Source organism: Neofelis nebulosa, chromosome 14 (genome assembly GCF_028018385.1).
Source record: "Neofelis nebulosa isolate mNeoNeb1 chromosome 14, mNeoNeb1.pri, whole genome shotgun sequence".
NCBI lineage: Eukaryota > Metazoa > Chordata > Mammalia > Carnivora > Felidae > Neofelis > Neofelis nebulosa.
The window spans coordinates 54,061,773-54,077,668 of record NC_080795.1 but is presented as its reverse complement, the minus strand read 5'-3'; the positions used below and the strand labels follow the sequence as shown (position 1 = coordinate 54,077,668).

Sequence of the window (15,896 nt, the reverse complement as noted above, 5' to 3'; positions counted from 1 at the left end):
TCTGGTCTTTTAAAGAATAAAACTCAATCAATACTGAGAAAGAATTGCCAGACATTACCCAGATCCCATTATGATTTTTATGAGCATATCATAGTTGGCTGAGTTGTTTTAAAAGTTATTTTTCTTTGTCCCAGTGGTCTATAGAGTTTGAGATGTCTCCCATCAGTGATAAATCCATTTTGACCTTGCACAAAGTTAGTGCTAAAGCATAAAATAGAATTCCATATTTCAAAGTCTACACTTTGCTCAACAACAAAATATATTGCAAATGATAAACTATATGAAATGAAAGTGTCAATAGTTATCCGCCCATTTCGTTCCAGTCTAGATGATACAAAATACAAATATTCATTATGCTTGCAGCAAATTCCATTCTTTTAGAAGCCTTTCAGGAAACCAAGATTGAAGCACGATTTACACTGTGTTCTATGTGTGTCACTGTTCCAACTCGTTTAAAAGAAGCTTTGTGTACACAACTTTGGTTATAAATTAGGATATTAAAAATTAATGACTGTGCTTCATCTTTCTCTTTTTTAGGACTTACAACTAAAATCTAACACAATTAGTTGTTCACTGAGTCTCAAACTGTCCCTCAGCAGAGAAGCCCAATTGCATCAATAATTTTTTTAAATGTATTTATTTATTAAGGTTCTCTTATTTAAGGATTAAAATTCTACCACAGACACTAGCAGGGTATTATTTGATTTTTGAGAACATATTTTGTCAGTGTTAACTGTATAAATTGATTTTGCAGATATAGAAAACAAGTACCAAAAAAGAAACTTTGAGGGAAACTGAGCATCAACATTACATGTTCCTTTTTATTTTCATATTGTACTCTGAGATCAAGAGTTTGTTAAAATGCCAAGTACCCTCCTTTTGGTCATAGCAGTGTGGGTAGACTAAATAAGTCATTTTTTAGAAATGTTCACTTATTTTTGAGACAGAGACAGTGCATGAGCAGGGGAGGGGCAGAGAGAGAGGGAGACACAAAATCCAAAGCAGGCTCCAGGCTCTGAGCTGTCAGCACAGAGCTGGAAGCGGGGCTTGAACTCACAAACCATGAGATCATGACCTGAGCCGAAGTTGTTTGCTTAATTGACTGAGCCACCTGGGCTCCCCTAAATAAGTTCTAATTTTTAAAGAGGAATGAGATTATTTTTGTTTAGAAAATATGCGAGTTAAAAATAGCAAATATTTGGAGTGCCTAGGTGGTTCAGTTGGTTAAGCGTTTGACTCTTGATCCCAGATCAGGTCTTTATCTCAGGGTTGTGAGTTCAAGCCCAGCATTGGGCTCCGTGCTGGGTGTGGAGCCTACTTAAAAAAAAAAAAAGTAAAATAAAAATAAATAAATAAAATAAAATAAAAATAGCAAATATTCTCTAGAAGCTAATATATCACAAGCTCTTTGTAAGGTATGTATGTACATTTTAACCTTTAAAAGTTTAATAGCTAGGATTGAAGTTATGATGGGGGAGAAAAGTGGCAAATTTCATTTGAAGACAAATTGTGTGTGTGTGTGTGTGTGTGTGTTTATAACCCTATAACTTCATTCTGCTCACCACAGAACATAATTTGTCTTGGTAGTCATCATTCACTTTTCACTAGGTCTAGAATATGTTGTTCATGATTGAGCAATACTATTATCCTAAACCAGTAAATAAGTTTCAATATGCTACTTACAGTGTGTTTCTACAACTCAGATTAATAAACAGCTAAAGAACACAAAGATATGATGAAATGCTTTACCATATAGGATTGCAAATTAAATGTCAGATTTTAATATTTAAAGATGCTCAACTTTATTCATATATTTAGAAGTGAAACTTGTTTATCCTTTAATAATTGAGTTTTATTTAGGACTAGCTATTACCCTGTTTTTTTAATAACATAGCAAAACATTTTTTAAAAGAAGAAAAAGTTTTAGACTTAGTGTTTTTAATCACATTTAATTTGAGAAAGGCAAATGGGAGATTTTGGGCTACTTCTGAGAAGACACCTTTGAGGTCGATGGGAGGTAAATAGTCCTTTTTTGTAAAATAAGAAATGTGGAGTGACTGAGTTTTCAAAACTCCCTTAGAAGCAGAAGAGGAATTCCAGGGCACGGCACTTATGTTCCTGGTGTATTTACCTTGTAAAACAGCACATCTCCACACTTATCAATCTGTCCACCTTCCATACCACTAAGCAGCGGGAACCTCAAGTGTCTCCGTTGACAAAGGGCCAAGAAGATCTGCACCTCTGGGTCACAGGAAGAAGTTTCTAGGACAGTGACACATTCTTTACCCTATACTTATTCCCTTGATCTGCTTACTCTTTTGTTTACACTCATACCATCGGCCTTTGGCAAAGGAGAGAAAATCCATTTGGAAAGGGAATTTGTAGATATCAGGACTGATATCTCTAGATAGTGATAGAGTTTGAGTTACCCATTTGCTGATGATTTCTTAGCATGGATTTTCAACTGAGTAGCAAACAGTGTGGGTAATCTCATATCTACAGAGTCTGATAACTTTGGCCCACTCAATTATCCCATGAGAATTCTCTAGTTCCCCTCTCCCTCTATCTATAGAGAGACTATAGCAGAATGAGTAATCAGCAGGAAGAGTAATGAACTAAATGGGAGCTATAGTTTCTCCCTAGCTGAGGACCAGATAATACCGAGGTAAAGAGTAAGGTCCACCTACAGTCAGGTCCTGCATCAGTCAGGTATTTCTGCCTCAGAGAATACAAACTTAGGGTTCTTAACTTGGAATTTCTAAGGAAACAATCTATTTAAGAATAACAAAAAAACCCCCCAAAAATGAATAAAGTGCCCATGAAATTTATATTTATGGTTCAACCAAAGATATACCTTTAATTACAAAGACCTTTAAAAATAAACACATTTTGTAAAGTTCAAGTTTATTCACAGGTTATTTCTCCCAGGGGAGTTATATTGTTCAGTGATTTAGAGAACTAGGTTCTTTCTCACACTATCTTAAAATCCTTTGGAGTTCAATTTTTTGTGCTCTCTCCATGTGTACCATTTTCTCCCTCTTGATGCTGCTTTCATCTGATTATCATCTCTTCAGACATCTCTTGTATGTATTTTAGAGAAAGCTTGCCGAATCTCTCTTTGAGCACCTTGAAAACCAGCTTTTGCTAGCACTAGCAGGGTTTATTGCACTTTGTAAAATGCCTAATGATTTCTCAATTTTTTCTTTTAAAACCAAGATATTGATGCTGCTTCCTCCTTATTGGTGATACATCCACCCCTCTTTATTTGGCTCAAATGCCCTTGTAAAAATTATTTTGGTTTTCTATTCTTGGCTTATTTTTGGCTTTGTTCCTGGAGGATTGAGTTATTTATATTTCTCTTATTTGGGCAGTAATATATGGATTTAAAGGTGGTACTCCCAGAAGGAGAGAAAGACTTTGGAAACAAAGCAAAGTATCTCTTGATGGTACCTGAGGTTTCTTCTGCCAGGTTTTTGGAAATGACTTTATAGTACATCAGAGAGTAAGATGACAAAGTTCTGTCATTGCACACAACCCACTGCACATTACGTGGTGTTTCCGAAATATTTAGGGTGTCTAAAAGATGAGAAATGTCACTCATTATTTCAAAATGCAATCCATTTTCTTCCTGTGGTTAGCAAAACAGTGTAAGACATATATGTTTTTGTGGGATTTGTTTTATTTTTTTTGTTTACCCAGTATGTGTTCTTCTTATGTTTATAATAGTGTAATTTTGCTTTTGGGTCTTTTATGACCACCTACAGTGTGGGTGACACTACAGTCAAGGACTCTGGTGTTTCCATGTTCCTGTCAGGTTTTTTGTAGGGCTTCCTGGAGAAGGCGATTGAACCAGTGCTCTTCAAAGCTGGTCAGCATAGGGTGATCAGATCTCAATAAGAGGATTTCTCTCCCCAGGCTCCATGGGCTCAGGGACTGGATCAGGATCTTCTGCCTGAATCTGCCCTTGCCTCTCTTGTCTGTCCTTTGCTGGTGAGCCACTGCTTCAGACCTGGTCACTGCCCTCTACTTGCCTCTTGGATTTAACTCTCCACAGTGTTCCTTGTAAGCTTATTCTTGTCCACAATATGACTGCAATTCCCATTTTCTCTCTCCTTCACAGCTGAAAGTCAATGTTAATGACCAGTGCATCAGCCAGGCTGGCCGGTCCTCTAGTCCCTTGCTTTTTCAAGATAGGTGATTAGCACAGATTACAGCTGAAAAAGAAGGAGCTGACCACTTAGGAGTGAATAGGGGGAATATTCTGGGTTTCAGAAATTATTTACCTTATTGGATGAGTTCCATATGTTGAATAATCTTTTTCCTGTTCTAAAATTTTCTCTGGAAACATGCTTCTTTCTGGTATTATGGGTTCTGAGGTAAGAACCACAGGGGTCACACAAACCTGGGGAATGTCACTCAGCTAATTCCTTTCTACTCGCGGCTATGCTGTGACTACATTACTAATTAAAGATTGCTTCGTTGACATACTCTCCAGCCAACCTTGGGTTCAACAGAATCTGAACTTCAAAGAAAAAGGTACTTCAAAGAAAAAGGTGTTCCTTGCTTTATTGGTCTATCCATAATTCTCTGCACACTATAAAAGATAACTTATCGTATTTCAATCAACACCTGTCTTTGTGTTTTTTTTTCCTTTTGGTATTATTTATAAATAGATTTTTAAAGTATAACTTATACACAATATTATATTAGTTTCAGGTATACAACACAGTGATTCAACAACTCTATGCATTATGCTATGATCACCACAAGTGGAGGTACCATCTGTCACCATCCAATGCTATTATAAATCCATTGACTACATTCCTTGTGCTGTACCTTTTATTCCCATGACTTATGATTCTATATCTATAAGCCTATACCTTCCACTTCTCTTCACCCATTTTGCCCATCCCTCCACTGCTCCTTCCCTCTGGCAACCATCAGTTTGTTCTCTGTGTTTTTAACTATGATTCTGCTTTTTGTCTGTTTATTTGTTTTATTTTTTATATTCTACATGTAAGTGAAATAATATCATATAGGTACACAATGGAATATTATTAAACCATAAAAAATATGAGATCTTGCCATTTGCAACAATATGGGTGGACCTAGAGGGTATTATGCTAAGTGAAATAAAGCAGAGAAAGACAAACAGCTATGTTTTTGATATATGGTGTTTCTCAAATGTTTTCTAATCCATTTTATGTTTTATTTTTCCTTTGCATTAAAAGGATTCTTCAATGAATCAATTTATCCACTATTTTGAAAGAACCTTGTGGTAGCCTATTTTTTCTTTTCATCTGTGTACTTTCTTCCTTCCTCAGTCCCTTTGGTTCTACTCAGATTGACACCACCCTCAGCAGTATTGACCCAGTCTTAGCCATCAGGGCATCAGGCTTCCATTAGCCACAAGATTGGTTCAGAAATAGGCATGCGTCAAAAGCCAAGCAAATCAGTGTAAAGGTAAGGAATTTTGCCTGAGTTTCTAAGGAAAGCTGCACTCTTTTCCAGTTGGTGTTCGTAAGCTGGTAGCTTACAGCCTGAAGCTTCTGGTCATTATCTTAGCCATGCCATATAGTAAACCTAGGAACAAAGCCCACACACTGAAGAGCAGAGAGGGAAGACCCAGAGGAAGCAGAATTTGAGAAAATCATTTGAGACTACATCTCAGCTAAGCTTGAAGCCACATCACCTCCCTATCCTGTTTTATAAGTCAGTATTTTATTAAGCTGGTAGAAAAGAAGAGAATGTCATTAACTTTATTAGAAAGGCAAACTAAAAAATTGAGTAGGTATTGTCCTGCCAAAGAAATGTAGCGGGTTGTTGTTGTTGTTGTTGTTTTTCTTTCAATATTTAATGATGATTGTCTATAGTCTTTTAATTTAATAGGGAAATCGTTATACCTTTTATTAATAGTCTTTGGTGTTAGGTTCTCAATTACACAAAAGAGAAAAACACCATAATTGAGGACTACCACCCTGCTCAACATCATTTTTCTATCTTTTCTCTGAGATTATCACCTGTGAGATCTTCCTGACTGTAATACAGAATGTCTCCACCCTCTTATGATAAAGAGAAGAAATTTAGAAGCAAAGAATGTTCTAGATCTGTTTTCTCTGTAATTACAAATTTATTACTGATATAAGCATATGAGCATACACCACAGGAATCTTCCACCATACTATCTATGCATGTCCTGGGTTTATCACTTATCATATGATTTTAGAGGTGTGGTATAGTTGTTGCTCAAATGTACATCTTCCTTTCCATCTGTACCTCAGTATCGAGTATTCCAATAGGTAAGGGTCATTCCAGTGGGTTGAAACTCTGTCTTTTGCTGTCTCTTAGGAAACATGCAAGGATTACCCATAATATGGGAAACCACTAATCTGCCACCAATATCCTGGCTTGAATTAATATATAAGATTATTTTTCAACCAGTATAGAGAGAGCATGGTTTTGAGGGACAGGTCAAAAGACAGGTAAGTTTTAAAAGTGACGGAGAGCCAATTCTACTTTAAGTGGCATGAGCTTTGATGAGTTTAGAACAAAACATCTTGAGAAAGGAAGACGAGAGGGAGTAGGAAAAGAACCAAAGTTGGATCTAAAATATTTAGTTTTAAACTCTCCATGTGATCTATCACATACCCCTTGCATGACCTTGAGAATATACTTACCATTACTGAATCTCAGTTTTTTTAATTTATAAAATGTAAATGACCGTATGTTCCCTGGAGTTGTGTTGTGAGAATTAAGTGGGTGAAAACCACAACTGGCATATGTGAACATTTAGGAATTACTAGGAAAGCATGCAAGCAAAATGGCATATCAGAAAAAGCAAAGCTTATGAAGCTACGTAAAACAGAGTTCATATCCACTACCTACTAACTGAATGACCTTGGATTTGTCCTCCAGTTTCCACATTTGACTACTGAAAATATAGTGTCTAAAGAGTTATTGTGAAGATTAAATGAGGTGCCATACTGTTCGCATCTGGTGCACACACTACTTCATGGTGTATCACCCGTTGGAGCTCAGTCAACTTGAATTTCACTGGAAACTCAGAGCATCATTGGCTTTAATTAGTTAGTTTGTTTGTTTTTACCAAAATGTAAATTTCAAAGAAGTCTTCCAACACTATTATGAAAGTGAAATCATGTAGGAAGTAAACAACTCTGCGTCTGTGCCTTGTGATTCCCTGACATTAATCAGCACACACTTGAATCTACAAAATTGAGTTTATTTGGTGACCAAGAAACCTGCATTACACAAGCTGTGATCCCAGACAACTTTTCCATCTCATGATTTTTACTCTTGCTTTGTCTAATCTGAAATGTAATGGGAAGATATACCAGAGAGAAGTCACTTTTAAGAAAAGAATGTTCCCTGATTTCTACTTGAGGTAACTCCAATTTGACACAAAGACTTATAAATTTGTTTGGAATTCCAAGCACCGCCCCCCCCACCGGAAATAATACTAGACTTGGTGATGAGGTCTCCGGGTCAGTTAGAAGGAAAAAGGAAATCAATACAAGCCACAAAGTCCCTGAGCTGTAGGATTCATGGTACTACTCTCAGGGCTGCTTTCTGCGGAGAAAGGACCATGGCTGCCAGAGGCAGGATCAGCCGAGGAAAATATTTAACACAGCGAAATTTGTATTTGGCTTCTTCACATTTTCCATTCAGTACTCTTTAACCACTGTTTAATCTTTCTTTTCCCAGGACTCGCATACTACCTTGCAATAAAACACTTCATATAATTCTACTAGATTTCCTTCCTCTCTCTGTCCCTCCCTCTTAAAGCCACCACACTTTGGAATAATCCACCTTTCCTTCATCTCTAATTCAAGCTCTTGCTCCCTCTGTGACACAATTCCCAACCAGGGAGAGGCAAGATGATTGCATTAATTTGTGTAAAGTGAATTATCCATGGTTTCATTAGCTAACAGTTCTTTACTTCTTTAGAGAACAATTATTTTTTCCACATTAACATATAATTAGTGTTATTTCATGTCATGTAACAGATGAAGTCAAAACAAAGGACAAACTGTGTGTGTGTTGTGTGCAGGTCTTCTGCCTAAGGTCATTCAGGTTCAAGGCTGGGGGGAACACAGGAGTTCCCCTATGTTAGGGGGTGAAATCCAGTCTCTGTTCTCCTGGCCAAGCCTTATACCCAAGTGTTGAGTGCCTTCAGGGGGGGAGGGAGACATCTAACTTGTAAAAAGATGTGGCAAGTTCCAGAAGTGGCTCTGAGTGAGGGCAAGCTAAGTTTTTTGGCAAAGGATAGGCTATACAGAGGCCAGCTCTGTACTGGAGAGCATAGCCTATGGGTGCCATTTCTGCTTTATCTACCTAGTTTCTGTCTTAACTTTCTGATTCATAACATCTTGAAATGTTCCAATTTATTTTTCCCTCTGGAATGGATACTTGGCAGTATAGTAGTGAGAGAAAACATAATGAGGATCATGTGTGGGTCTATCTTGGATCAGAGTCCATCAATGCTGAGAAAGAGGCATTTTCTTTGGTAACACTGTGTCCTGGTGAGCAGCCTTACTGCATATTACTTTTTTCTATCAGTGGCTATTGCCTGAGAATATTTTCCAAACACTTTGAGGAGATTTACACAATTATTTAGAAACTACACTGTATTTATCTCTTTTACCTTATTTATCTCTTTTTTTCCTGTCTCTGTTTTTGTCACTCTCTCCTTCACTTCTCTAGTCACAGTGAAATTCTTTCATTTCTTCCAGAAGCCAGGCTTTCTCTTGCTTCTGGAATCTAGACCTTCATACTCTATTCCCTTTATTGTGATCCCTTTCCCACATTACATTATCTGGCTAGCTCCTATTTAGTTTTCAGATTAAATGTCACTTTGGTAAATTGTCCATGTCCTTTATATATATTTAACTCCATTCAACCAAGACTGGGCTATGTGCTGTCACCAGAACCTCTTAGAGCTTTATTACTTTCATTTTAATTACTTGTTATCCTAGGAAGACTGGAAGCCCTGTGAGGTGAGGTGGGGTGGGGGGGGCACTCTCTCTTCTCATGGCTGTGTCTTGAGCCCCTAGCATATCAGACATGGTCAATGAATTTTTGTTGAGTGAATATTATTGTCATACATGTTGTACCTTTAGACCTACAAGCCTGTGCAAGAACAAAATCACCATCTGGATTTGAGGCAATGTACTTCACCATGATTAGAAAATTTAGTTGTATTAGTGAAGGGCTATGCATGCTTCCAATTATTCAGTCCTGTATCTTCAAAATCATTTAATGTGAAAAGCATGTGAAAATGTAAAAGAGGAATTAAGGGTCATTTGGAGGTCCCAGTTGACTTGGGCAGGAAAAGGGAAAAATATGTAAGTCACCTGGTAAGGATTTGGGGGTGGGGGTGGGGGTGGGGCTGGGAGTACGTGTCCCTTAGCACTGGTGTTCTCAACCTGCATACAACACTTGGGAGGGAGCTGTTGCCAAGGCCCTAACCTCTTCTACCTTTTTCTTTCTCTTCTGTTTACAACACACTTGGAAATAGCAAAACTGTATCAACCCAAAAGGTGGAAAACCAGCTTTTGCCATTCAAAGCAAAGTTTGAATGCATTTATCCTGATAGGAAGCCAGCAACTGTAATGAAGGTATTTGTAAAATAGGAAGGAATCCCCAAATGTCTAGAAGTCTAAGTCTACCTGTTACTCCATCTTCTTCTCCCCTGTAATCACAGAGGTCAGGATCATAGCATTAAACCTTTTATCTTTATAATTCCATAAATGATACATCCAGGAAAGATAAGTCATTCTACTTAATTTATTTGTTTTCTTAACCTAAGAAAAGAAGAAATTGTCTGTATAGCTACTCTGAATTGTAAACAACTGATGTTCCCCCAAGGTTCAGTAAGAAACATTGAGATTTCACCTAAAACCCTTTAGAGAGGCCTGGAAAATTGCTAGGCATCTCAAGACAGCTCATCGCCATTCTAGCATGGGCTATTACTCAAGTCTGTGACTGTGATCATGATAATGTGCATCTCCGGTGGGTGCACCCCACTGGTGTTTTGTACAGGGCAGCTATACGGTAATTCCTGTGTCCCCATGGATGCTTTCACACCAGCACTTACTTTCCTGGGGCTTTAGGCAGAGGGGGATTTTCTCTCTAAGCTTACGCACCTCCTGGCAGAGGAAATAGAATGAAAACAGAACATTACCTGTTTTCAATGGTGGCACCAATTTTAAAGCTGTGCTATTTTAAAACAAAGAAACAGATGGAGAAGTTACAAGGAAATGAATCCTGTATTTGCTCTTTGGAAAGCACTTACTGGGTAATTGCTGGGATCTGAGTGACTTGAGGTGGGAAATGGGATGTAGATTTAATGAGATCCAGCCTAAGGCACGATTTGCGGAAGCCCCGAATGGCGGGATAGTACAGGGTTATTTCTTGCCTTCTGATTGTGTTTGCTTGGCCTCTGTGAAATGACTAGAATTTCTTAGTCCAGTACTATGGGATGCATCCCATTCCATAGCAGTGACTGCTAGGGACACCAGATTGCAATAGCACATAGGCAAATCAATGTTGGGGAACCGATGCCTTCCAGGCTAGAGGTCAGCCTGTTCCATAACAAAGGGGTTGACTAAAATCGTTGTGATGTTCCCCTCAGCTTGGCTAAACTTCAGATTGGTTTCTTCCAACTGTAGCCCCCTGACCTTCCTTTTCTTAGAACATTTACTTTAGAAAACTTGAAATTATAAATTCTTACTCTGCTCCTTTGAAATATATATAAATCTTCCCACAGCCTTTTGTCAGGTTTATAATCCAGGAATTTCTTGAGGATCTATTTGTTGAAAATATAAACATTGAAGGGACAGCAACCCTCTTTTCTAGTCCCTGTGGCAGAGTAGGAGCCTAACTATAATGGAGACCAGTCAGTAAACACAGATGACCTAATTACAGAGACAAACATTCACAAACTCAGAATAACCCATCATGATGGACATAACCCACAGATGAACCTCCCTCCTAATTTCCTCTACTCACTCACCCCAGGACTTAAAAAATTCCCTACTGTTTGTTTTAATGGACTTAAGTTCAGTCTCTCTTCCCTTATTTCAATAGTCTTGAATAAAGCCTTTCTCGCCTATTTAACTTTGTCCATTGCAGTTTTAATTTGAAAGGGTCTAATGCAAAAAATGGTGGAGAGAATCTCGAGTGGGTCATTTAACAAACTGGGTGCATTAGTTTGCTGGGGCTGCTATAACATGGAACCATAACAAAATAACAAAATCTCCCAGTACGTGAGGCTGGAAGTCCACGATCAGGGTGTCAACAGGTTTACTGACTCCTGAGGCTCTCTTCTTGGCTTGCAGATGGACCACCTCCTCCCTATGTTTTCAATGGTCTTTCCACTGTGTACATGCATCCTTGGTGTTTCTCTGTGGTTCTGAATTTTCTCTTTTATAAGAACACCAGTCAGCTTGGATTAGGATGGCTTCATTTTAACTTAGTTACTGTTTAAAAGGCCCTATCTCCAAATACAGTCTAATTTTGAGGTATTGGGGATTAGGGCTTCAATATATACACCTTTCAGGGGAACACAATGTAGCTGCTAACACTGGGTCTCTATGACTACTATCTCTGAGATAGAAGCTGAAGGGACTCCATTTTAGAAAGGCTCCATCTCTGCTGTTTTTCTGCTAGACCCCATTTACTCATGATCTATGTTTTGTCTCTGAATAGGCTAAAGAAGATATATTCTCATTTCCAGCAGGGAGCAAGAAAGTTTATCATTCTCTGAATTTTGTCCTAAGCCCCAAACACCTGATAACACCTAATGAAAGGAACAATCCAAATGACAGCCCTGCCTTAGTTTAAAGCTAGGTTCTCTTTTCTGCTTATTATGGATCTTTGATAAGAAATACAATTGCTGAGAAGTCTGTTTTGCTTACTGTTTGCTAGGAGTATTGTGAGGCCTTTCCTGAATGTAACCCGCTGTGTAGTAGAATGGGTTGTAAAACTTCCTAAATGTAGTCTGATATGTAATGAAATGAGTGATTGTACATAAACTAACCGGCATTTCTCGCTTCTGTAAACCTGCTTGCTTAGCACATTCCTCACCTTCCCCCTTCCCCCTTTTTCCTCCCGCCACAAGTAACGGACAAAGCCTTCCCGCCAAAGGACAGACAAAGGACGCCCAATCAGAGAACAACAAATGTCCTTACTTTAAAATCAACTAATCAGGCCCCTCATAATTTGAAACCTCCCCTGTGCTATTTGTCTCTGTCTATAAAAACGCTATACCAACCCTGATCGTGGCCTCTTGCGTCACCGGCGACGAGTGCGCAGAGGACCAGGTTCGAACCTGCAATAAACGACCCTTGCCACTTGGCTTTGACTTACGACTCTGGTGGTCTTTTGTGGGAGGTTTTGGAACTTCAGGCATTACACTAAGAACAGCCAGATCCCAAACATATTCCAGGACATTAGCTTCAAACAAATCTTGGCTTATGCTGGCATCGATATGCTTATCTTTAGTAATTTATGGAATAATACCTATTATTCACCTGATGCTCACCTTTGATTGGACCCTACCCTGGATTCCTGGAGGAACTCTTACCCTAGGCCCTTTTCTAATATTAATCCCTAGCCCCAAGCAAAGACAAGACTTATTCTCCTTTCCTTTCAGAGTCTCCCAGTCACTGGGCCTGCTATTCTCTCCCTGTGGCTTACTCGATTCAATAAAATCTGTTTCCACTTTCTCTGGCTCACATTTGATTTCTATCCTGCATGAAGCCAAGATCCTGTGGGACCTTCCCCTGGGTTCTTGGACTCAGCCTACCTGCATCGTCTCTACCACTACCTTCTGAGAGAAAACTGCTCCCTGAAGCTGCCAATACAACCATTTTGTGAAAACCTTTCTCCAGATAACAGCCATCCATATCTTAAAGTTCTCTACTGTCAACACCAAAAGGAATAGTAGGTGAATATTCAGTGTTTGCCAAAGGAATACATTGTACATATGGAGAGGGCATAGGATGGGGAGGACAGGGCTACTCCATAGGGAACAATGCATTTTTGGAAGATGAAGATACTTGTTACATAAATTTCACTTTTGCCCCATTACATTACTACATAACTCTCAAGTGCCAATCAATATATCTTTTTAAAAGATCCTGTAATTGTGTTGGAACTAGCATAATTATATTACATTTTTATTGCAAATATAAATTAAACAGATATCAACATTTAAAATAATGATAATTTTGGTTACTTTATTTTGGCACTCCTAAGAGGCAATCAATCCCCCCACCCCACACACAAATGAACTTCTAAAAGACCCTGCCTAAGGCAACTCAAACAAGTCTTTGAAAGAGTTTCAGAACAGAAGTAAAGCCAAAAATTTCCTTTTAGGAGTCCATATAAAATATCAGATTCCATTTTATATTAGAAAAAACCAGAAATTGTAAAATCTGTATCAGATAATTCCATGAATACAAGATATATCTCTGTGTAAGGCATGCTATGTTCTTTGACAAATTTATTTGACTGCTAATTTAAAAGACTGATAAGATTGTGAGCCAATGTGCCTCATTAGTATCCCACTGCCTGCCAAGAATTCACCGGTGTTCTCTAAAATAAAAATATAAATACAAGTAGAGGTATTTATTATGAATTGGAACTAAAAATTCCTTTCAGAATGAGAAAGTTGTCCTTGGGCAAGATGAAGTTAAAATCCAATTTTTCTGTTGCTGAGTTATTGGATGAGTAAATAACCAAAGAAAGTGTGTACTTGGCTTGCTGAATGGAAGTTCTGCTGTCCCAGTAAGTTGTTGAAAATATGTGTAAAGATACATTCATTTTCCTATCTGAACTCATTCTTAGCATACATAATTTAAGTATGTATTTATGTGGGTTTTGTTTTTCATGAGACATAGTTTTAGCCTTATTGAAAGTGATTATACACATAGATTTTTTTTTTTTTTTGGCCAGAACCCTACACTTTACTCATATATACTCATTACCCGTCTAAATTTCCTGACCTCAGGATTTAATGTACTAACACTGCGTATTCATGCAATTCAAGTCACCAGTCCCCTACTCTTATTCTTTGTTGTTGTTGTTGTTGTTGTTGTTTTTCTGGGACACTTCATTTCTTCCAAAATACTTCCAGCCTCCCAAATCCTAACCAAGGTCATAGGTTTTCATTTCCCTTATTCTTTTTAGCTTTTATCTCATCTCTTCTTTCCTGTCCACTCATCCACTCTTGGGAAATTATTTCCCCATACTCACCAATTGTCATCATCATCATCATCATCATCAAAATAAAACAACAAATAACTAGGGAATGGGCCGAGATGGCAGAACAGCATGGAAGTTTTTTTGTTTTGTTTTGTTTTGTTTTGTTTTGTTTTGCATCTCTCATCCCTGAAATGCAACCAGATCAATACTAAACCAGCTTGCACACCAAGAAAACTGATTTGAGGATTAACACAACAGTCTGAACAACCTGAACCATAGAACTTGGCAAGTATGCAGTGCAGAGAGGTGAACTGGAAGAAAGAGAAACTGCAGAGGGCAGGGAGCTGTTTTTGTTTGCATAAAGAGGACAGAGATAGGGAAGAGTAAGGGAAAAGCATCCCCTCCCCCACGAAAGGAGCTGGAAAGAAAAAGTCTGAGTGGAAACAGCCATAAGGGACTGAACAAAAAAGGGAGAAAGCAGAAAGGAGAGTGTTTAAATTCCATTAAGACTCTATAAACAGGGGAAGCACAGAGTCTGAAACTCCACAGCTCAATACCTGGTGGTGCTCTGGTGGGAGGGTGGATCCATGGGAGCAGAAAGTAAGGTCCTTGGGGTCCTGGGCCACACAGGAAGTGGTTGTTCCCCTGCTGGGAAGTCATTTGATAGAGGTGGTGTGGCCTCCCCACAGTCAAAGGTTCTAGCAGACCATGGAGAATGGCTGCATTCACTGCTGTTGGAGAGGATGTTAGGGGTGACCTGGTGGCAGATGTGTGTTGTGATTTGCCATAATCTCTGACATGCTGCTGCTACATGATCTCACGAACTTTTTCTGGGGCAGGCTGGCACCCGGGCACAGTCTCTAGGCCTCTGCAGCAGCACGGTCATGCGAATGTTCCTGCGTGTGGCCAGTACCCAGCCATTTCTCAGTGAGACCCTCCCCCAAAGGGTAGGAACGGGTCAAAGCCACAGTCACTCAGAAGGGAGGAGTTGGGAAACACAGCTCCATGTGAGATAAAACTCAGGAATGAGGTGCTGTCTGGCAGCCTGCTTAGTCACAGAGAGTGTAGGAGTGGAGAGTGGATGGAAGCTAGAGACGAAGGAGGGGTGCTTGATCACTGGTAGGGGAGAGTGCAGAGTTCTGATAATAGAGTCTGAGTAGTTGGGTGACACCCCTCACTCGCATGTGCACACACACCTATAAGCTTCACAGCAATCCACCCCAGTAAGCTAAGCAGCACCATCTAGTGGAAGATGGAGCCGTTACACTAAACCTCGCCCAACTGGGCCAACTGCACTCTTGAGGAACACTGTAAGTCTTTCTGCCTGCTTAGTTTATGGACTATAAAGTGCTTCATAGTTTGATTTCTAGGGGAAAAATAATTTTAATCGTACTTGATTCTATTCACTGATCCATCTAGTCAATTTGTTTTCTTTTCCTTTCTTATTCTTGAATACAGAAAGAGAAAAAATTTATTTTTATTTTCAATCTTAAATAAAAATATTTTTCTTTAATTTTTTCTACCATATTTTTTATTTTTGTAAATTTTTTAAATTCTTTTTTACTCCTACCATTCATTTTATTCCATTTTATGATATCCAGTTTTTCAAATTTTCAAACTATTTTCCTCTTATTTTATCTTCCTTTTTTTTCTTATCTTTCTCTTTTTTT

At 38.6% G+C, this 15,896-nt stretch overlaps 1 long non-coding RNA gene across 1 annotated transcript in view; it reads right to left on the bottom strand.

The window, feature by feature from the left end:
• LOC131494442 (uncharacterized) overlaps positions 1 to 15,218 on the bottom strand; it is a 51,363-nt gene extending 36,145 nt beyond the window's left edge. The window contains exon 1 of the long non-coding RNA XR_009253406.1: positions 14,784 to 15,218. This is a non-coding gene — a long non-coding RNA (uncharacterized LOC131494442). The remainder of the gene's footprint in view (positions 1 to 14,783) is intronic.
• Positions 15,219 to 15,896: the final 678 nt, after the last annotated feature.